The 22935-nt window shown below is 46.5% G+C and overlaps 1 protein-coding gene across 3 annotated transcripts in view; it reads left to right on the top strand.

Annotated features, from left to right (window-relative positions):
- Nucleotides 1-2309: 2309 nt before the first annotated feature.
- The window catches only part of LOC148144954 (uncharacterized), a 237413-nt gene continuing 216787 nt past the window's right edge, over nt 2310-22935 (top strand). For 2 of the 3 annotated variants that reach the window (XR_015751679.1, XM_087975501.1), the window contains exon 1: nt 9186-9287. The gene's annotated coding sequence lies outside the window, so the exon portion shown is untranslated. Of the gene's footprint in view, nt 2563-9185; nt 9288-22935 lie in introns of those variants that run through there. The other variant, XM_087975500.1, reaches the window with a different exon arrangement.

The raw sequence follows: 22935 nt of genomic DNA, 5'->3' as shown, positions 1-22935 counted from the left end.
GTAGGTCTAACATATGAGGAATGGCTGAGGATCCTGGGATTGTATTCATTGGAGTTTAGAAGATTAAGGGGAGATCTAATCGAAACTTACAAGATAATACATGGCTTGGAGAGGGTGGACGCTAGAAATTGTTTCCATTGGGCGAGGAGACTAGGACCCGTGGACACAGCCTTAGAATTAGAGGGGGTAAATTCAGAACAGAAATGCAGAGACATTTCTTCAGCCAGAGAGTGGTGGGCCTGTGGAATTCATTGCTACAGAGTGCAGTGGAGGCTGGGACGCTAAATGTCTTCAAGGCAGAAATTGATAAATTCTTGATGTCACAAGGAATTAAGGGCTACGGGGAGAATGCGGGTAAGTGGAGTTGAAATGCCCATCAGCCATGATTGAATGGTGGAGTGGGCTCGATGGGCCGAATGGCGTTACTTCCGCCCCTATGTCTTATGGTCTCATAGACAGACATGGGGGGGGGGGCAGAGCAGAGGTCGGGGGGGGGGGCAGAGCAGAGGGGGGGGGCAGAGCAGAGGTCGGGGGGGCAGAGCAGAGGTCGGGGGGGGGGCAGAGCAGAGGTCGGGGGGGGCAGAGCAGAGGTCGGGGGGGGGCAGAGGTCGGGGGGTGTTTAGGTACATAGTTCCTTGGAAGTTTCATCACTGCTCGACGGGTGGTTAAGATGGCATTTCGCAATATTGCCTTCATTGTTCACACCATTGAGTATAGGGGTTGGGACATCATGTTGAGGTTGTACAGGATGTTGGTGAGGTCACTTTCACAGTACTGAGTACAGTTCTGGTGGCCCTGTAATAGGAAGAATACTATTAGAGAGGGTTTGTAAAGATTTACCAGGATGTTGTAAGGACTGGAGGGTTTGAGTTATAAGGAGAGGCTGGGACTTTATTCACTGGAGCACAGGAAGTTGGGGGTGACCTCATTGAGATTGATAAAATTATGAGGAGTGGTGGTAAGCTGAATAGCAAATGCCTCTTCCTTAGCGTAGGGGAACTCAAAACTAGGGGGCTTTTTTTAATGTGAGGAGAGAGATTTAAAAGGAACTGGAGGGGCAACATTTTGAAAGAGAGTGATTTGCATGTGGAATGAACTTACTGAGGATGTGGTAGATGCAGGTACATTTACAACATTGAAACAGCATTTGGATGGGTAGATGAATAGAAAGGTTTAGAGAGATATGGGCCAAATGTAGGCAAGTGGGACTGGTTTAGTTTGGAATCCTGGTCGGCATGGACGAATTGGACCGAAGGATCTGTTTCTGTGCTGTATACCTCTATTGAAACCAGTAGAATTCTGAACGGGGCTTGACAGGATAGATGCAGATAAAATGCTCCTTTGTGGGGAGGGTCATCGAATTCCGACAATGTGGAAGAAGGCCATTCAGCACATCTATTTCACTCTGGCCCTCTGAACAGTATCCCACCCATATCCAACCCCGTACTCCATATTTCCACCCTAACCTGTACATCCCTGGTCACTATGGGTAACTTAGCATGGCCAATCCACCCTAACCTGTCCATCCCTGGTCACTACGGGTAACTTAGCACGGCCAATTCTCCCTCACCTACACCCGAATCTATAAATTACCTTCTCAAGAATGTAATTTAAATGCAGAGCTTTTCTAAGAAAAATGTCAGTCTGACTCAACATTGGGACACAGACAGAATTCACACCTACTGTCTCTACTTATAAATAGGGCAACGTCTCTTCAAAATGTAGATTAATTGAGATATAACTGCGTCACTTTACATATGAAGATATCCCTTTGAATGTGCCCACATCCCTTTTGAAATATAATCTCTTCCATTTAAACCTCTTTATTTGCAGAAATACCCGTTAAAATGTCCACGTCCCTTTAAAATGCAGATTGCCCCCTTTCGATATGACGCCGTTCCGTTAGATGTGGGAATATCTGTTTAAATTGAGCCGTGAGCTTTCCCAATGTAGACAGGGCTCCTGGAAACGTGGCAGTGTCCCCCCTGCAGCTGCAGAGCGAGACAGGAGAGTTTGTTTTTGTGAATGAGCAGTTGTAGCGCGAGGTGGCTGTTGCTCGGTGACGGTGAGGCTCCCCGGCCCCGCCCATCCTCCCGGCCCGGCCCCGCCCATCCTCCCGGCCCGGCCCCGCCCATCCTCCCGGCCCGGCCCCGCCCATCCTCCCGGCCCGGCCCCGCCCATCCTCCCGGCCCGGCCCACCCCCGGCCCGGCCCCGCCCACCCCCCCGTGCAGACGTCACGCGGGGCCGAAGGCGGTTGGGAGGAGAAGTCGCTCGAGCGAGGAAGCGGCGGGAGGGCGGCCGTTAGGAAAATGGCGCCGCGCGGCCCGGTGCAGACACCCGTCACTGGCCGCCGCCGCCTTCCTGGCGCAGCTGCTGTGTCACGGCCACACCGGCCGGCTGTACAGCAGCCAGGAGCCGGTGAGCATTCTGGAGGCGGATGGGGTTAAGGGCCTGCTTGGGAACTCGTCGGCCGCCGGGGTGGTGGAGTTCTACTGGTCGTGGGGCGGCCCCTGTGTCAACTATGGGGCCACCTGGAAGGTACTGGGCCCGGGACGTGAAAGGTGAGGCAGGTTGTGGGGGGGACGGAGGGGAAGGAATGTGGGGCCTGTCCTGTCATAGTGACATTTTACACTCACTTTCCATCGGCTTTTACTGGCGCTTGTGCTGTTTCCCCCTCACTGTGTGTTTAATCCTTGTGCTGTTTGCCCCTCACTGTGTGTTTAATCCTTGTGCTGTTTGCCCCTCACTGTGTGTTTAATCCTTGTGCTGTTTGCCCCTCACTGTGTGTTTAATCCTTGTGCTGTTTGCCCCTCACTGTGTGTTTAATCCTTGTGCTGTTTGCCCCCACTGTGTGTTTAATCCTTGTGCTGTTCCCCCCTCACTGTGTGTTTAATCCTTGTGCTGTTTGCCCCCTCACTGTGTTTAATCCTTGTGCTGTTTGCCCCCTCACTGTGTGTTTAATCCTTGTGCTGTTTGCCCCCTCACTGTGTGTTTAATCCTTGTGCTGTTTGCCCCCTCACTGTGTGTTTAATCCTTGTGCTGTTTGCCCCCTCACTGTGTGTTTAATCCTTGTGCTGTTTGCCCCCTCACTGTGTGTTTAATCCTTGTGCTGTTCCCCCCTCACTGTGTGTTTAATCCTTGTGCCATTTGCCCTTTGCTGTTACTTGTGCAATTGCTGAGGGTAGTATGTAAATACTAGTGAAGGAGATTATGCATCAGCATGTATATGTTCCTCAGTCATTGAAGGGGCAGGACCTGTTGAGAATGGTTAGTAAAACATGTGGTGCACTGAGCCTTGTTAACATGGATATAGTTTGTTATTTGGAAAAGTAGACTTTTTATTATTTTGAGTCATAGAGATGTATAGCACGGAAACAGACCCATTCGGTCCAACCTGTCCATGCCAACCCAAAATCTTAAATTAATCTAGTCCCCTTTGCCAGCACTTGACTCATCCCTCTCAACCCATCCTATTCAGATACCCAGCCAGATACCTTTCAAATGCTGTAATTATACCGGCTTCCACTACTTCCTCTGGCAGCTCATTCCATAGATGCACCACCCTCTGCATGGAAACGTTGCCCCTCAGTTACCTTTGTGGTCTCACCCTAAACCTCTGCCCTCTAGTTGTGAATCTCACCCCAACACTGAGGAAATGACATCAAAACATTGAGCAGCCAGACAAATGCAAAAGCAATCAAATATTGAGCCACATGGAAAAAAAAATTATGGCTGTACCCTTTTTATTCTCCCATAGAATTTTGGACACTTAAAATCTGTCAATGACACCAGCATTGCTACAGTGCATATTGTGTACACTCCTCAGTGTCAACAAGCAGGGCACACGTTTGCTGGTGTCACCAAAACATTGAGCATGTTCCTCGCTGTCGGCAGAAAAGGGACGAGACCTACGTTTGATGGACAAATAAGGAGGACCGGAGGGAGAATTGTCCTCCTGCCTTTCGGAGCTCCCCTATTGGTGAATGTGGAAGTTGGACCATGAGGTTCTGAAGCTCCTGCTCCTCCTCTCTCTGAATAAAGATTGAGCTTCACCTCAGACTGCAACTTCTTTCCTCTGTCCAACATCTGAGAGTACGGCACTCTCTTTTCTCACCCCCATTTCCATTTACGTTTCATTCTGAAGTTCAGTTGTTGACTTGGAGCAACTGAAAGGAATGGGAGTGAATCCAGTGAGGGGACAGAGTCTGGAAAAGTTAGTCCAGGCCTTTGTTCTCAATTGGCAAAATAGACAGACAGGAGACTGAAAGAATGCAGCAAGCCAGGCAGTAACAGGAGGTGAAGTCGAGGGATCTGGTGGAACCCTTGTTCAGGTCTGGGGTTGGTAGAGGGAGAGCTGTGGAACAAGGGTGTGCTGGGGTCAGCGTATTGAAGTGAGGATAGGTGGAGACAGGTAGAGGGTACAATAGGTGCAGGAGTAGGCTATTCTGCCCTTCGAGCCAGCACCACCATTCATTGTGATAATGGCTGATCATCCTCAATCAGTATCCTGTTCCTGCTTTATCCCCATAACCGGTTATCCCCATACGACCTGGTTGGTGAATGGGAGGAAGGAATCTAATTGGCAGGGAAGAGTGGAATGGGATGGGATGGGAGATTATTTGAAATTGGAGAACTCAATGTTGTGTCCTCCGGGCTGTTGACTGCTCAGACAAGAAGATGAGGTTTTGTTCCTCCAATTTGTGGTTTGGTTTGTTGTGGTAATGGAGGAAGCCAAAAATAGTCATGTCAGAAGGGGAGTGGGAAGGGGCATTAAAATGGGTGGAGACTGGGAAGTCCGCTCAGCCTCTGCGGACCCCTGCTGTGATGCTCAGCAAACCGTTCCCCAAGTTTACGCTCGGTTCCCCAATGGAGAGAAGACCACAATTGGCAAAGCACAGCTGGTCAAGCAGCATCCGATCAGTGGGACAGTCGAAGTTTTGGGCACGAGCCCTTCATCAGGAATGATGCGTGGATGTTCAGAGGGGCATCAGTGTCCTTCTGTGCCAGTTGTCAGACAGGTGCAGCAGGCAATGAGCAAGGCAAGTGGTGTATTAGCAAGAGGAATTAAGTTCAGAAGTGGGGATGTCTTCCTGCAGTTAGGGGGTCATTGAATATATTCAAGGCTGAGTTCATCTGATTTTTATGTGAATGTTTATGGGGAAGGCAAGAAAATGGTTTTAAGACTAGTACAGGGCCGAGTTACAGAGCCATGCAGCACAGAAACAGCCCCTTCAGTCCAACTAGTGAAAATGGAGGGAGTGATTGTGGGATGGCGATTTTCAGCTTCCAAGGAATAAGAGACGAAAGAGTTCACTATAAATTAGAATTTATGGCATCGGTTGATGAGCCGAGGAGTCTCAGTTGGAGTTTAATTTAGAGAAATTAGAGGTTTGCATTTTGGTCAAGCAATCCAGGCAGGACTGACACAGTTAAGGGGAGTGTTGCAGAATAAAGAGACCTTGGAGTGCTGGAGTCTCAGGTGGACAGATTAGTGAAGGCAGCGTTAGGTTTGCTTTCCTTCATTGCTCATAGCATTGAGTATAGGAGTTGTGAGATCATGTTATACACACTTCCCACTCGAACGTGTTATCTAACTGCTTAACTGTTTCTGTTCTTTGGTATGTTACTCCCAGAACCTGTTTTCAGTAACTTTCTCAAGAACGTAATTTAAATGCAGAGCTTTTATATCAAAAATGTCAGGCTGACTCGGACATTGGGACCCAGACAGAATTCACACCAATTGGTGGGTAGGCTGGGACTTTTTTCACTTGAGCACGGGAGGTTGAAAGGTGAAGGTGTCGGGTGCCTCATTAGCAAGTTTGCAGATGGGCATTCAGATTGATGGAATATCAGATAGTGAAGGGGACTGTCAGACGATACAGCAGAATATAGATCGGAGAGTTGGGAAGAGAAATGGCAGATGGAGTTCAATCCAGACAAATGCGAGGTGATGCATTTTGGAAGATGCAATTCAAGAGCGAGCTATAGAGTAAATGGAAAGGTCCTGGGGGAAATTGATGTACAGAGAGATCTGGGTATTCGGGTCTATTGTTCTCTGAAGGTGGCAATGCCTGTCAGTAGAGTGGTCAAGGCAGCATACAACACGCGTTCCATCATCGGATGGATTGAGTAAAAGAGCTGGCAGGTCATGTTAAAGTTATATAAGATTTTGGTTTGGCGCATTTGGAATACTGCGTACAATTCCGGATCGCCAGATTTCCAAAAGGATGTGGATACGTTTGGAGAGAGTGCAGAGGTGTTCACCAGGATGTTGCCTGTGATGGAGAGCGCAAGCTATGAGGAGAGGTTGAGTAGATTAGGATTATTTTCATTGGATTGAGGCTGAAAAACCATGAGGGGTGTAAACAGGGGTGGATAGTAAGAATTATTTTCCCAGAGGGGAAGACTTAATTACTCCGGGGCACGAATTCAAAGTGAGAGGAGAAAGGTTTGAGGGAGATGTACATGGAAAGTTCTTTACACTGAGGGTGGTGGGCGCCTCGAATGCATCGCCAGCGGAGGCAGTAGGGTTGGGATCGATAGCGTCATTTAAGATGTAGCTGGACAGATACATGAATGGGCAAGGAGCAGAGGGATACAGATCCTTTGAAAATAGGCGGCAGGTTCAGATAGAGTATCTCGATCAGCATGGCCTAGGAGGGCTGAAGGGCCTGTTCCTGTGCTGTAAGGTTCTTTGTTCTCTTTTCGGGGTTTACAAAACCATGAGGGGTAAAGATAAGGTGAACGGCATGTGTCGTTTCAAGATTAGGGAGCAAATTAAGGTGAGAGGAGAAAGATTTAAAAAACACATGAGGAGCACCTTTTTTTTAAAACAGTGGTTTGTGTGGAATGAATGTCCAGAGGAAATGGTGGATGCAGGTTGAGTAACAACGTTTAAAAGACATTTGGATAAGTACATGAATAGGAAAGGTTCAGGGGGATATGGGGCAAACACAGGCAGGTGGGACTAGTTTAGTTTGTGAATATAGTCAGCATGGACTCGTTGGGCTGAAGGGTCTGTTTCTGTGCTGTATGACTCTGTAACTGTTCTGTACTGGTCTTGAAACCATTTTACTTGCCTTCCCCCCCATAAACATCCACTTCATGGTTGTTCTAAAATCAGATGAACTCAGCCTTGAATATATTCAATGACCCCCTAACTGCAGGAAGACATCCCCACTTCTGAAATCAATTCCTCTTGCTAATATACCTCTTGCCTTGCTGATTGCTTGCTGCATCCGTCTGACAACTGGCAGTGACTGGTGTGGAAGGACGCTGAGGCCACGTTTTACATCCACACATCATTCCTGAGGAAGGGCTCGTGCCTGAAACGTCGATTCTCCTGCTCCTCGGATGCTGCCTGACCTGCTGTGCTTTTCCACACTATTCGACACTCATCTCCAGCATCTGCAGTCCTCACTTTGTCCACATCCCAATATGTCACCATTTAAACAACGTACCTCCTTTCAGCAGTTATTTTTTCATAACCGAGGCTATCACTTCACACTGTGGGCCTGCATTTGCCGTGCGTTTGCCAATTGAGACAGACCTGGACCAACATTTGCCGACTCTGTCCCTTCCCTAGATTCACTCGCTTTCTTTTCAGTTGCTGCAAATCAGCAATTTAACCCCAGAATGAAAAAATGAAATGGTAAAGACAGTGCCGTACTCACAGATGGCGGATAGAGGAAGGGCGTTGCAGTCTGAGGTGAAGCTCGATCTTCATTTGGAGAGGAGCAACAGCATCAGCTTCAGAACCTGATGGTCCATCTTCCGCATTCAGACAATTGGGGAGCTCTGATTGGCAGGAGGACCAGGCTCCTTGTCTGGCTTCTCATTGGTCCATTTAAAGAAGGGTTTGCACTGTTTCTGCAGACAGAGCATGCGCGGCTTTTGCTGAACCAGCATAGAGTCAGAAGTGTACAGCATGGAAACAGACCCTTCGGTCCAACCCGTCCATGCCGACCAGATATCCCAACCCAATCTAGTCCCGCTCCTCAACACCTGGCCCACATCCTTCCAAACCTTTCCCATTCATATATCCATTCAAATGCCTCTTAATTGTTGCATTTGTACCAGCCTCCACCACTCCCTCTGGCAGCTCATTGCATACATGTACTACGCTCTGTGTGAAAAAATTGCCCCGTAGGTGTCTTTTATATTTTTCCCCTCTCACCCGAAATCTATGCCCTCTGGTTCTGGACTCCCCAACCCAAGGGAAAAACCTTTGTCTATTTAGCTTGTCCATGCCCCTCATAATTTTTTAAACCTTTTTTAGGTCACCACTCAGCCTCTGACACTCCAGGGAAAACAGCCCCAGCCTGTTCAGCCTCTCCCTCTAACTGTACCTCTTATGCTCGCATCCAAATCATTTATATAAGTGACAAAAAGTAGAGGACCGAGCACCGATCCTTGTGGCACTCCACTGGTCGCAGGCCTCCAGTCTGAAAAACAACCCTCCACCACCACCTTTGAGCCAGTTCTGTATCCAAATGGCTAGTTCTCTCTGTATTCCTTGAGATCTCTCCTTGCTAATCAGTTTCCCATGGGGAACCTTGTCAAACGCCTTACTTAAGTCCATATAGATCACATTACTGCTCTGCTTTCCTCAATCCTCTTTGTAACTTCCTCAAAAAACTCAATCAAGTTTGTGAGACATGATTTCCCACACAAAAAAACCATGTTGACTATCCCTAATCAGTCCTTGTCTTTTCAAATACATGTACATCCTCTCCCTCAGGATTCTCTCCAACAATGTGCCCACCACTGACGTCAGCCTCACTGGTCTATAGTTCCCTGGCTTGTCCTTACCACCCTTCTTAAACAGTGGCACCATGTTAGCCAACCTCTAGTCTCCTGGTATCTCACCTGACATGCACAGTATGCTGTATGGAGATGAGATGCTGTTCCAGATGGATTTAAAGTGTCCAACTGCCACAATTTCTACCCCCCCCCCCCCCCCCAGTCACTTGACATCACCGCGCAGGCTCCTCGCTATTTTTGATGTTCATGTTACCTGGAACCCTCATGATTATATCAATCTCAATGAGGTCACCCCTCAACCTCCTGTGCTCCAGTGAAGAGATTCACAGCCTCTCCTTATAACTCAAACCCTCCAGACTTGGTAATATCCTGGTGAATCTTTACTGAACCCTCTGTAATAGTATTCTTCCTATTACAGGGCCACCAGAAACGTTCTCAGTACTCTACAAGTGGCTTCACCAACATCCTGTACAACTTCTAAATGATGTCCCAACTCCTTTATTCAATGGTGTGGACAAATAAGGTAAGTGTGCTGAATGCCTTCTGAAGCACCCTTCCAACCAGTGATGCAACTTTCAATGAAGTATGTACCTGAACCCCCCCCCCCCCCCCCCTATCCCTCTGTACAAGTCCTGCCCTTATTTTAGGAAAATGCAATCCCTCACTTTTATCTATAACTCTCTCATAACACGCTCTCTCTCAGATGTACACACACCCTCTTACAGGCTTCTCCTCCATCACACTCCCTTGACAAAGCATGCGCACACATACTCACTCTTGCGCGCGCGCACACACCCACATATAATGGAGTGCATTTGCAGAATTATATTTACAGATATATTCAACTTTGCACAAAAAGCGCACAACATGCAGGTAGTCAATCCATGTAATATTTTATACATTCCTAGTTTGGAAATAGTACCAGTCTGATTTAAGATTGGGATACTGACACACCTTTCATGCATTGTCTGGGCTGAGATGTCACCAGTTTAAAAAAACCCTTGTGATCTTGAGAATATGACTGAATAGTAGTACTGCGATGTACACATTAATGAAATAAAACCTGCAACCCATTCTAAAAGATGCAAGACTTAAGAGGAATCTACATTTGTCAATATATCATATCAGTTGCATGACACTGTGACCTTTTGCTCTTAACTCTGTGTCTTATGATCCTGCTCCACAGTTATCCGATGAAGGAGCAGCGTTCCGAAAGCTAGTGCTTCCAAATAAACCTGTTGGACTATAACCTGGTGTTGTGATTTTTAAATTGTGTCCCATCTAGTCCAATAGCAGCACCTCCACCTCCTTTCTAATGAACACAGCCCACACTTCCCAGTGCTGCCAGTAAACTGCCGCTGAAACAATGCAGTGCCTGCACTCCCGAAAAATGTAGATTTCTAACGAAACCAGCTACTCAGTCACTGCTCCATCTGATATACAACATTGGAAACTTAATGCAGGAGGCTGCAAGAAATGAGCAGCTTTAAAACAAAAACCGCTTGGAGCTCTAAGCTTTCAATGAGAGTCTGAGTCTGGCAGAATGTTCAGGTAACCGTTATAGTGTCCCAACATTGTTACAGCTTCAGTTGCCCCCAGCAAAAAGGCAGAGAAAGAGTAAATGTTTGGTAGACAGCTCAACAACAGGGGGAGGAGCAAGGGACGGGGCAAGGCAAACAGCAGGCCCCCGCACTAAGCCTGCATTGCCTTGCACAGTTTCCAAAAATCCCTTCCCCTTCAGAGACTCCAAACAGTGTGGGAGCAGGCCACTCGGCCCAAAGACTACACACTGATCCTCCGAAGGGTAACCCACCCACGCAATTCCCCTGCCCCTATTGCTCAACATTTACCCGTGACTAATGCACCTAACCTGCACATCCCTGTGCATGATATCCCAACCCAATCTCGTCCCGCCTGCCAGCACGGGGCCCATATCCCTCCAGTTGCTTTTTAAGTGTTGTAATTGTACCAGTCTTCACCACTTCCTCTGGCAGCTCATTCCATACACGTACCACCCTCTAAATGAAAAGGTTGCCTCTTAGGTCTCTTTCATATCTTTCTCCTCTCACTGTAAACCTATGCCCTCTATTTCTGGATTCTCCCACCTCAGGGAAAAGACTTTGTCTATCTATCCTATCCATGCCCCTCATGATTTCATAACCTTCTATAAGGTCACCCCTCAGCCTCTGACGTTCCAGGGAAAACAGCCCCAGTCTGTTCTGTCTCTCCCTATAGCTCAAATCTTCCAGTCTTGGCAACATTCTTGTAAATCTTTTCTGAACCCTTAAGTTTCACAACATCTTTCTGATAGGAAGGAAACCAGAATTGCACACGATATTCCAACTGTACAGCAGTAACATGACCTCCCAACTCCTGTACTCAATATTCTGACCAAATAAAGGAAAGCATACAAAACACCATCTTCACTATCCTATCAACCTGCGACGCCACTTTCAAGGAGCTATGAACTTGCACTCCAAGGTCTCTTGGTTCAGCAACACCCCCTAGGACCTTACCATTAAGTGTATAAGTCCTGCTAAGATTTGCTTTCCCAAAATGCAGCATCTCACATTTATCTAAAATAAACGCCATTTGCCACTTCTCAGTCCATTGGCCCATCTGATCAAGATCCCATTGTAATCTGAGGTAACCTCCTTCGCTGTCCACTACACCTCCAATTTTGGTGTCATCAGCAAACTTACTATTACCACTTATGCTCACATCCAAAAAGAAATGGGCCCATTATCTATTTTCAAAGTGGAATTGACAATATATTACATGTACTGACTGCCTGCAGATTGTGCAGTCTTTCAGCAAAGTAGAATGTTTAGGGTGCAGGTTTGCTCGCTGAGCTGTAGGTTTGATATCTAGACGTTTCATTACCTGGCTTGGTAACATCATCAGTGGTGACCTCCAAGTGAAGAGAAGCTGTTGTCTCCTACTTTGTATTTATATGTTTGTTCTGGATGGGGTTCCTAGGATTTGTGGTGATATCAAAGTTATGAAGAGAGATACATATTTTGTTGAACCAAATACAATGGCAGTGCAGAGAATTTCAGAAAAGGGCAATAAATATTTACTTTTTACCCCTTATTCAACTCATTCAAGAATTTCAAATTGAATCTGAGCGAACTTGAGAGCAAATGGCAATATTCGTTTGTTAATAGACTCACCATAAATTATGAAAGATCACTTTTATCTAAGTCACAATGTTTAATCCCAAATGGAGCAATTAAGTGCAAAGTTACTTTCAACCATTTAATAAAACACTGCAAATTTTATTTCATATGAAAATACATTCATTTTATAATTTGGATAAGATCTTTACAAAGGAAATATACTAAACAAAATAGCTTTCCTGAGTATCAATATTGACAACAGTTATGCAGCTATTATTTGGCAACTAATTGAAATGATTTCAGAATAAATGAGCTGCTTCATTATGAAACATTGAGATATTGCATATCTTGGCTCTCACCCAAGTATTCTCCGAAGGAAAAAATGCATCTGGATGGGGACATGAATGGGAAGAATTCAGAGGGATGTGGGCCAAATGTTGGCAAATGGGTCACTAGATTAATTTAGGATATCTGGTTGGCCTGGACTGAAGGGTTTGTTTCTGTGTGCTCATTACAGACGCCCCTCTTCTGGGATCCCCATACCAGCTGTTATTTTCATGAAATAATCTGACAATTGTTGACTTCCATCAACCTATTCCATCTGGAGAAATTTCCTCTCTGTAAAGTGTGGTTCACGTTGGCAAATTCAATCCTCCTCCGGTCCTCAGGAACACAATCTATAATGCGCAACGTTCTCAATACCTGTTTAACGTTCAGTGGGGAAACTATTTTCGGTCCAACAGTTACACAGAATTCCTCTGAAATGTTTTTGGCAAATGTACTGCTCCCAGGAGAGCTCGTGGGCCCACAGTTCAAATGCTTTTAACAGCTTTTTTTCTCATTTCCCCGCCTTCCCAGGATGCAGAATTTCTCCCACCAGACATTGTTTGTCCTGAAAAAAATCCAGCAGGAACATGATTGTGGAGCTATCAGTAAAAAGGCTTCATATGGGTCAACCAAGGTTAGAAATGGAAGAACATCTCTGTTCAAAGTTACTGTTCGTTTGCCCTTTCAAAATTCCTTGAATTTAAGGTGTTCCATTGTGGCATTTAATTATGATCCATTAAAAGCAGTATCCAGTCTCATCTGAGTGAGGAACCGACTCAACAAGCGAAATAACTTTTCTGTCTGCTCTTGAGATGTGACATCCTCACCCTCTCTCTGTTGATGCGACAGGATTACCAGAGCTGGAAGTACCACTCTCGGAATACAATTGCTGATTGACAGTTTACTTCTGTTGCTTCACATAAGGATTTAAAAGCTGCTAGCCTGATCTCGCACAAAGCACAAAAGCCAAACTGTTCACCCGTGCCTGCACAGAGGAGAAATTGCACTTGGAATAGATCACAAAATAAGAACTGTTTCCAGTCCTACAACTCGTGTTTCCCACGGACAAAGTAAACATCACACAACACCAGGTTATAATCCAGCAGGTTTGTTTGGAAGCACTGGCTTTCGGAGCGCCGCTCCTTCATCAGGTGGTTGTGGAGAATGAGATCATGATCACAATTTATATCCAAAGGAGTCTAGCATCATGGAAATGTGACACATCAAACAATTTTAGATGAAATCCTTCATCTTTTAGAATAGGTTTCTGCTCTTTGGTTTGTTAATCCCAGAACTTCTTTTTTGTTACCTTCTCAAGAATGTCATTCAAATGCAGAACTTTTCTAACAATAAGTGTGAATTCTGTCTGCGCCCGAATGTTGAGTCAGACTAACATTTTTGTTAGAGAAAAACTCTACATTTAAATTACATTTTTGAGAAGGTAATTTACAGATTAGGGTGTAAAGGTTAGAGTGGATAGGCTGTGCTAAATTACCCATAGTGACCAGGGATGTGAAACTTAGGGTGGATTGGCCATGGGAAATACGGAGTAAGGGGGTGGGTATGTGTGGGATGCTCTTCAGAGGGCCAGTGTGGAATAGATGGGCTGAATGGCCTGTTTCCACATTGTTGGGATTCTATGACTCCCACCACAAAGGAGCATTTTATCTGCATCTATCCTGTCAAGCCCCTTTCAGAATTCTACTGGTTTCAATAAGATCACTTCTGGTTCAGAGAGGTAGACAGCACAGAAATAGACCCTTCGGTCCAACTCATCCATGGCGACCAGGATTCCCAAACTAAACTAGTCCCACTTACCTGCGTTTGGCCCATATCCCTCTAAACCTTTCTATTCATGTACCCATCCAAATGTCGTTTAGACTTTGTAAACGTACCTGCATTGTCCAATCCTCAGCAAGTTCATTCCACGTGTAAACCGTCCTCTGTCAAAACGTTGCCCCTCAGGTTCCTTTCAAATCTCTCTCCTCTCACTTTAAAGAAATATGCTCCCTAGTCTTGAGCTACCCTACGCTAAGGAAGAGCCCTTTGCTATTCACCTTACCTCCACTCCTCATGATTTTATCAATCTCAATCATGTCACCTCCCAAACTCCAGTGCTCCAGTGAATAAAGTCCCAGCCCCTCCTTATTACTCAAAACCTTCCAGGCCTGGCAACATCCTGGTAGGGGAAACTCCTCAATCCACAAACAACTTATTTATATAGGCCCACAGAACGCTCTTCACCCCAGAGGCAGTAGTATTCCTCTCTATCAGGACATGACTTACTTGCCCCATCCCCAGTCCCCGATTCCATTCTATTAATCAGAATTTCTACTGCCGACCCTGCGACGAGAAATATCACTTTCCAATGTCTCTGGTCTGTGTATCCAAACGGCTGGTGAAACACTGGGTGGGGTACAGCAGGCCTTATGTGGCACATGGACCTGGAATGGAACCCTTCCCTAGCGCATTTATAGGCCTTTTCTCTTTTCAGAATCTGATACTGTCACCAAGACCATGTACAATAGAGCTAAGGGAGAGCCCAATGGGAACAGCATTCTGAGGACCATTGTCTCCCATACAGTGCGAGTGCTCGAGTCACTTGGCCCATTTTTTACAGCGCTCAAGCAACTCCTCTTGCAAAACATCAACCCTTTACTCCTGTAGACCTGACCAAACCCCCTGCTGTAACATTTCAGCAACCGATTTTGACAAACTCTCCCTAATATACACCAAACCAGACTATTATTTCTTCAGCTAAGGTAAAACTACCAAATTCCTTGTCCTTGATGGCAAAGATGTCCCTCATAAGGTCACTATGGGAGCCCTTGTTCCCACAACCTTGTCCTGGCCAGTCATCGTACCAGCACCCACCACTTCCTCTGGCAGCTCACGCCATCGCTCAAGCGACTCCACGTTGAAAGCGTCTGGTCTGGTGCACCAGATGACATCAGGATAATTTCAGATCATTCCAGATCGCATCGATTCTCAGTCAGTAGCTTTCCCGATCAGGATGTTGTACGTGATTAAATAGGTCAGTGGGTAGGCGATCCCCCACCTCTTTGTTCATGTATCTCTACGAGAACTCCCTTGCTGGAGGGTCCCTTGGAGACACTTCAACTGGACTTCATTGAGTTGGAGAAATCAGTTGAGTTGCTATAAATATGTTTTGCTTATTGTTGTCTTTTCTAAGTGGATTGAAGCCTACCCTCCTCCTAACGCTACTGCTGAGACTGTGGTGAAGATTTTGTTTAAGGAAATAATTCCCTGCTTCAGTATACCTGCGTGCATTAGCTCGGACAATGGACCACACTTTGTAGGTAATATTAACGGAGAACTCTGTTCCCAGCTTTGTATTTGTCGGCAACTGCATGGTGCTTATCATCCTCAGGCGGCCGGCCTTATTCAATGTTTTAACCAGACTCAAGACTAAACTTGCCAAATTGATGGAAATGTGTTGCTGGAAAAGCGCAGCAGGTCAGGCAGCATCTAGGGAACAGGAGAATCGACGTTTCGGGCATTAGCCCTTCTTCAAATTGATGGCAGAGTCTGGCCTCTCCTGGTTATGCTAATCCCTGTGGCCTTATTCCAGATGCGATCCATGTCTGCGGGCAAGACACGACTGTCTCCAGCTGAGAGTCTCTCTGATCACCCCCTCCGTACCCCTTGGAACGCTTCGGCTCCCTTCTCAGTCCACTTCCACCACATGACCGAAGCAATAATTGGTTATGTTCTTGCTCTAACTAGTGTTATGCGTGCCTTTCACTCCAAGGAGCGTGTGGCTGACAGCGATGTTCCCTCCCTTTCAGCCTCGTCACGGGTAGAACCTGGTTCGTTGGTGCTCGTCAAGAACTGAACTGGCAAAGGTCTCCAACCTCGTTGAGATGGCCCCTTCCAGGTTTTACTTCCCACTCCTACGGCAGTCACAGTCGTTGGGCGCTCCGCTTGGGTCCAACTGTACCATTGTAAATTGATTGACCGCACCAATCAAAAGGGGGGAAGAGGAGGAGAGAATCCTGGAATCCCAACAAAAGGAGTGACCCTATCCTGTTGGGTTTTTGAATCTTGCTGTTATTCTCATGTTAATCTTATGACAGATACTTGAACTAAGAGGAGGGACTTGTGGGGGATCGCCTATCTCCTCACCTTTCTGATCACATACAACATCCTGATGGGGAAAGCCACTAAGTATGGATGCGACCAGGAATGATCAGAGATTATCCACCACCCATGCTGAGGAGATGTCATCCAGTGCACCGGACTAGACGCCTTTGACATGTGGAACGTGATGAAGATTGATTATTGCAATGGACTCTTACATCAGAAAGACCAGATGGTCCATCTGGACAGTAGAAATCAGTGGGAGTTACCATGTCATTACCATGTTTTTATGATTTTACCTGCAGACGCAAGTCTAGTGAGGATAACAATGCTCAACCGCGTTATTATGGTAAATATTTTAAGGACGCCTAGGAACACCATCCCTTTTTGCAGGTCGTGATGACTCTACAAAAGGGAAGCCTGATAGGGGAAACTCCTCGATCCACAAACAACTTATCCAGAGGCAGTAGTATGTTACTCCTCTCTATCGGGAGATGACTTACTTGCCCTGTCCCCAGTCCCAGATTCTATTCTATTCGTCAGCCTTCCTACAGCTGACCCTGTGAAGAGAAATATCACTTTCCAATACCTCCGGTCTGTGTATACAAACAGCTGGTGTAACACTGGCTGGGGTACAGCAGGCCTTATGTGGCACATGGACCTGGAATGGAACCCTTCCCTAGCGCATTTATAGGCCTTTTCTCTTTTCAGAACCTGATACTGTCACCAAGACCATGTACAATAGAGCTAAGGGAGAGCCCAATGGGAACAGCATTCTGAGGACCATTGTCTCCCAGACAGTGCGAGTGCTCGAGTCACTTGGCCCATTTTTTTACAGAGCTCAAGCAACTCCTCTTGCAAAACGTTGACCCTTTACTCCTGTCGACCTGACCAGACTTCCTGCTGTAACATTTCAGTAATCGCTTTTGACAAACTCTCCCTAATATACACCAAACCAGACTATTATTTCTTCAGCTAAGGTAAAGCTACCAATTTCCTTGTCCTGGATGGCAAAGATGTCCCTCATAAGGTCACTATCGGAGCCCTTGTTCCCACAACAGTACCTTGTCCTGGCCAGTGGACAAGTCGATGGAACCTCCATCTGAGGAGGATGCAGCGGTCGGTCTCAGCCAACCTTGCTCCAACTGGAAGGATCCCAAGGGACTGGGTGACAATACAGGACACCCGATAGGCTGGGGAATCCAGAGTACCCTGGGGTTGGAAGGATCAGCAGGGGTGACAAGTCAACAGAATCGCAATTCCCTCTTTTGCGGCCTGACCATTCGAGGAAATAAGACTAAAGAGGCTCTGAAACAGAGTAAACTGGGATTATCAGACCTGTGTCTTTACTCTGTGCAGAATCGGTATGCCTTAGACTATATACTCCCCCAGGAGGGTGAGGTCTGCACCATTGTCCCAGATAAATGCACTATGGGCATTCCCGATCTCACTGGCAATATTACTAAGATACAAGAAGAGATCCAGGTATTCCTTGACAGAATGACTGAAGGGACCAGTTGGGGAAACTGCAGATCGGGCTGATGGTACAATTGGCTTATCAATTTAGCTATGTCTGTTTGTCGGTATTGGTATTGTTAGGTATTTAATTGCTCGGCTTATGAAGTCCCTTAGTGATATAGATTTGCCCCAGAAGATGTTCCTTTTGCGATCTGATGGCTCACCCACACGTGTCGATGGCGATGATAAATATGACCAGATGAGCTGCGAAGATGGTGGTGCCGCTCTACAGGAAGGGCATTCGTTTGGACTAGCCTTCTCTTTCAGTGATCGTGGTGCAATCAAAGGGAGGCATGAGGGTGTGGGCATCTGGGTGATAAAGTCTATAGCCTTAAAACTTGCCTTTGAACATTCAGACTAAAATGTAATGCTGAACTATTTACTGCACTAGAAAATAAACAGGCAGGAAGGCTCAGAAAGAGGGCAGAACTTAAAGATAGGGACACCTGGGCTCACCAAGTGATAACAGGATGCTGTGAGGCAATTAAGAACGTTTGCCTCAGCATCGGTGAATCTGTGTGAACATGATCCCAAGTGATAACATTCACAGCCGTTCCCTTGTGAGACCATTTTAGTGCTGAGGCTGTTGAATCCCGTAGAAAATTAACTCAGTGTTTATCTGCACTGGATTGAAATGAATTACATTTTGGGACTTTCTGATGATATTGAGTAGCCATTACTGGTTATTAAATACAAACTCTGTAAAAGGAAATATTGATAAAGCTTTACCTTACTTGCTGCAGCCACGGCTCGAGTGGAGGAAACAGGCCGCGGGCATACTTCCGCCTTCGGGTGGCCCCGCCCCCTGGATCTGCTCCCGCCCCTTCCGGAAGCGGCACGTAGGCCCCGCCTCTGGGAGCCTAACCTCTTTCCTCCAAGCGCACCAAACCCCGCCCTTTCGCCACGGACTCCGCGCGAGTCAAGACCACGCCCCCTGCCCGCACGCGCAACCGCCCACAAAGCTGCGCGCCTCCAGACTCGACGCGCGCACCGCCCGCTGACCCGGACCGCTGCTGAGTCCTTCATCTTTTGGAAGGGGTTGCAGGTTTCAGTTCATCAATATATAAAGTCCAGAACTTTAGATCAGATTCCCTACAATGTGGAAACAGGCCCTTCGGCCCAACAAGTCCACACTGACCCGCCGAAGAGCAAAACCCCCAGCCCCATTCCCTGTCAGACAACACTACGGGGCAATTTAGCGTGGCCAATTCCCCCCAACCCGCACGTCTTTGGACTGTGGGAGGATACCCGCGCGGGGGTGGGGGGGAATTGAACCCGGGCCTCTGGCGCTGTGAGGCATCAGTGCTAACCACAAAAAAACATGACATTTTCTGTTTTTCAGCAGCAGCTGCATCCCAGGAGTGGGGAGTCACTGATTTGAGGTTTTAAATTTGAAGTCGGACAGCAGAGGTTCCTGGGAGAGGAGGGACGACTTATTTGTATTTCCTTCTTGCTGTATCAGTCAGTGGGTACTGTTGAGGAAGGAAAACGACCTACCAGGGGCTCTGGCACAGAGCCTGTCCCTGTTGCACCAGAAGGGAAGGAAGGAAACGCGGAGAATGTTAGTCATTCTAACTCAATAGTTAGAGGGTCAGATAGAAGGTGTGTTGGGAACGAACAAGACTCGCGGTTAGTGTGTTGCCTCCCAGTAGCCAGGGTGTGTGATGTCTCAGATCGTATCTTTGGGGTCCTGAAGGGATAGGGTTTCCAACCCCAAGTCATGGTCCATGTAGGTACCAACAACATAGGTAGAAATGTGAGAAACAGAACTCACTCACAAATCAATCAGCCTGAGACAAAGCCTTGGAAACAAGAACAATTTATTACAGTCTTGCAAGTACCGGACGCTTCTGCAATCAAGCAGAAATGCGCGCCAAAACAGAGCCTGTTAGCTTTCTTATTGAGTTTACAAGTTGCGGAATCACGCCTCCCTTTTCCCATCCTATCATAAGCCGATTACCTCACTTGTCAGTTATTTTCTTATCTGGCCATCCTGCTGTCCTTGTCTGCATTCTTTGTTCCTTGTTTGTTACAGCTTGTTCTTTTATCCAGTTTCTCTGATCATACTATAAGCTTTATTGTGAAATGCCCCTGTTGCTTCTTTTTGTGGTCAACTACAACACTTAAAGTTATTCCCTAGCTTAAAACTATTCTCTTTAAAAGACCCTCTATATTCATTAAAGTCTTAGCCTTAAGTATGCTACATGCTACAAGAATTCCACGACTGTTTGTATAATGTTTCCCTTCCCTTCCCACTACTACACCCCCTCACCCATCTGCAAAAACATTTATAATCTCCCACAAAAAGACGGATAGGGATGTAAGGCAGGATTTCAGGGAGCTAGGGTGGAAGCTGAGGGCGAGAACAAACAGAGTGGTTATCTCTGGTTTGTTACCCGTGCCACGTGATAGCAAGGCAAGGAATAGGGAGAGATATCAGCTGAACACCTGGCTGCAAGGATAGTGCAGGAGGGAGGGTTTCAGGTTTTTGGATACTTGGGGCTCATTCTGGGGAAGGTGGGACTTGTACAAACAGGACAGTCTTCACTTGAACCAGAGGGGTACTAATATCCTGGGTGGGAAATTTGCTGATGCTATTCGGGTCGGTTTAAACTAGCTCAGCAGGTGGATGGGAACCGGGGGGTGTAGCTGCAATGCACAGGAGGATGAGAGTAGGAAGGAGAGGGACAGGATTTCAGGGTCACAGGAATGTGCTGGCAGACAGCAAAGTGGTTTGAAGTGGATCCGCAATAAGGTAGGTGAGCTTGCAACATGGATAGGTACCTGGGACTTGGATGTTGTGGCCATTTCGGAGACATGGAGAGAGCAGGGTGAGGAATGGATGTTGCAGGTTCCAGGGTTTTGATCTTTCATTAAGAACAGCCAAGGCGGTAAAAGAGGGAGAGGCGTGGCGTTGTTAGTCAAGGATAATATAATGGTGGCTGACAGAACTTTTGATGAGGACTCATCTACTGAGGTAATGTGGGCTGAGGTTAGAAACAGGAGAGGAGAGGTCACACTGCTTGGAGTTTTTTTATAGGCCTCCGCAGAGTTCCAGGGAGGTGGAAGAGCGGATTAGCAAAGTTATTCTGGGTAGGAGTGAAAGGAACAGGGTGGTCATTATGGGGAACTTTAATTTCCCAACATTGACTGGAAATGCTTTCACTCTAGTATGTCGTATAGATCAGTTTTTGTCCCGTGTGTGCAGGAGGGTTTTCTGACACAGTATATTGAAGGGCCGACAAGAGGGGAGGTCACACTAAATCTGGTGCTTGGTAATGAACCAGGCCAGATGTTTGATATAGTGGAAGGTGAGCACTTTGGAGAGAATGACCATAATTCAGTTGGGTTTCATTTAGCGATGTAAAGGGATAGGAACATGCCACAGGTCAAGTATCGATGGGGAAGGGCAATTATAATGCAATTAGGCAAGACTTAGGATTCATAGAATAGGGTAGCAAAATGCAGGGGATGGGAACAATTGAAATGTGGAGCTGGTTTAAGGAACAGATATTGTGTGTCCTTGATAGGTATGTCCCTGTCAGGCAGGGAGGAAGTGATAAGGTAAGGGAACCGTGGTTTACAAGAGAAATTGCATCTCTTGTTACAAAGAAGGAGGAGGCTTATGTGTTGATGAGGCAAGATGGTTCAGATGAGGCGATGGAGAGTTACAGATCAGCGAGGAAGGATTTAAGGAGAGAGTTAAGAGCAAAGAGAGGACATGAGCAGTCTTTAACACATAAAGGAGAACCCTAAAGCTTTCTATCGGTATGTGAGGAATAAAAGGATGATTAGAGTAGGAATAGGGCCAGTCAAAGATAGAAGTGGGAAGTTGAGTGTGGGCCCTGTGGAGATTGAGAGGTATTCATTAACACCTCTCCATCGGTCTTCACTCAGGAAAAGGAGAATATTGTAGAGGAGAAGAATGAGGTACGAGATATTAGACTCGAAAGGATCGAGGTTAGTTGCACACAGATGTTATCAAATTCTAGAAGGAGTGAAAGTAGACAAGTGCCCTGGACCGGATGGGATTTATCCAAGGATTCTCTGGGAAGCGAGGGAGGAGATAGCAGAGCCTTTGGCTTTGATATTTGAGTCGTCATTGTCTACAGGTTTAGTACCAGAGTGGAGGATTGCAAATGTTGTGCCCTTGTTCAAGAAGGGCAGCAGAGATGACCCAGGTAATTATAGACCAGTGAGCCTAACTTCTGTTGAAGGAAAGCTTTTGAAAAGGAATATTAGAGATAGGATTTATAATCATCTAGCAAGCAACAATTTGATTTCCGATAGTCATCATAGTTTCATCAAGGGCAGATCGTGTCTCACAAACCTCATTGCGTTTTTTGACAAGGTGACCAAGTATGGAGATGAGGGTAGGGCAGTTGACGTGGTGTACATGGACCTCAGGAAAGCCTTTGATAAGATTCCACATGGCAGGCTGTTGGAGAAATTGCAGAGGCATGGGTTGTTGTCGTTCAGTTTGCCGAGCTGGGAATTTGTGTTGCAAACGTTTTGTCCCCTCTCTAGGTGACATCCTCAGTGCTTGGAAACCTCCTGTGAAGCACTTCTGTGATGTTTCCTCCAGCATTTATAGTGATGGTGTCACCGAGACAGGGGACGAAATGTCGGCAACACAAATTCCCAGCTCGGCGAACAGAAGCACAACAACATGCACCCGAGCTACAAATCTTCTCCTGAACTTTGAAGAGGCATGGGATTGAGGGTGATTTAGCAGTTTGGATTAGAAACTGGCTTTCTGAAAGAAGACAGCGAGTGGTGGTTTATGGAAAATATTCAGCCTGGTGTCCGGTTACTAGTGGTGTGCCACAAGGATCTGTTTTGGGACTACTGCGGTTTGTCATTTTTATAAATTACTTAGATGCAGACATAGGTGGATGGATTAGCAGAATTGGACTCAGTTGGCAAATGGAGTTCAATGCAGCTAAATGTGAGGTGATTCACTTTGGGAAGAATAACAGGAAGGTAGTGATGTTGGAGTCCATGTACATAGATCCCTGAAAGTTGCCACCCAGGTAGATAGTGCTGTGAACAAGGCATACGGTGTGTTAGGTTTCATTCATAGAGGGATTGAGTTCCGGAACCGCA

This window comes from Chiloscyllium plagiosum, unplaced genomic scaffold (assembly GCF_037043375.1).
Source record: "Chiloscyllium plagiosum isolate Xiang-an unplaced genomic scaffold, Cpla_swu_hap1 HiC_scaffold_27, whole genome shotgun sequence".
Taxonomy (NCBI): Eukaryota; Metazoa; Chordata; class Chondrichthyes; order Orectolobiformes; family Hemiscylliidae; genus Chiloscyllium; species Chiloscyllium plagiosum.
The sequence above is the reverse complement of the archived record's forward strand: the minus strand, read 5'-3'. Positions and strand labels throughout refer to the sequence as shown.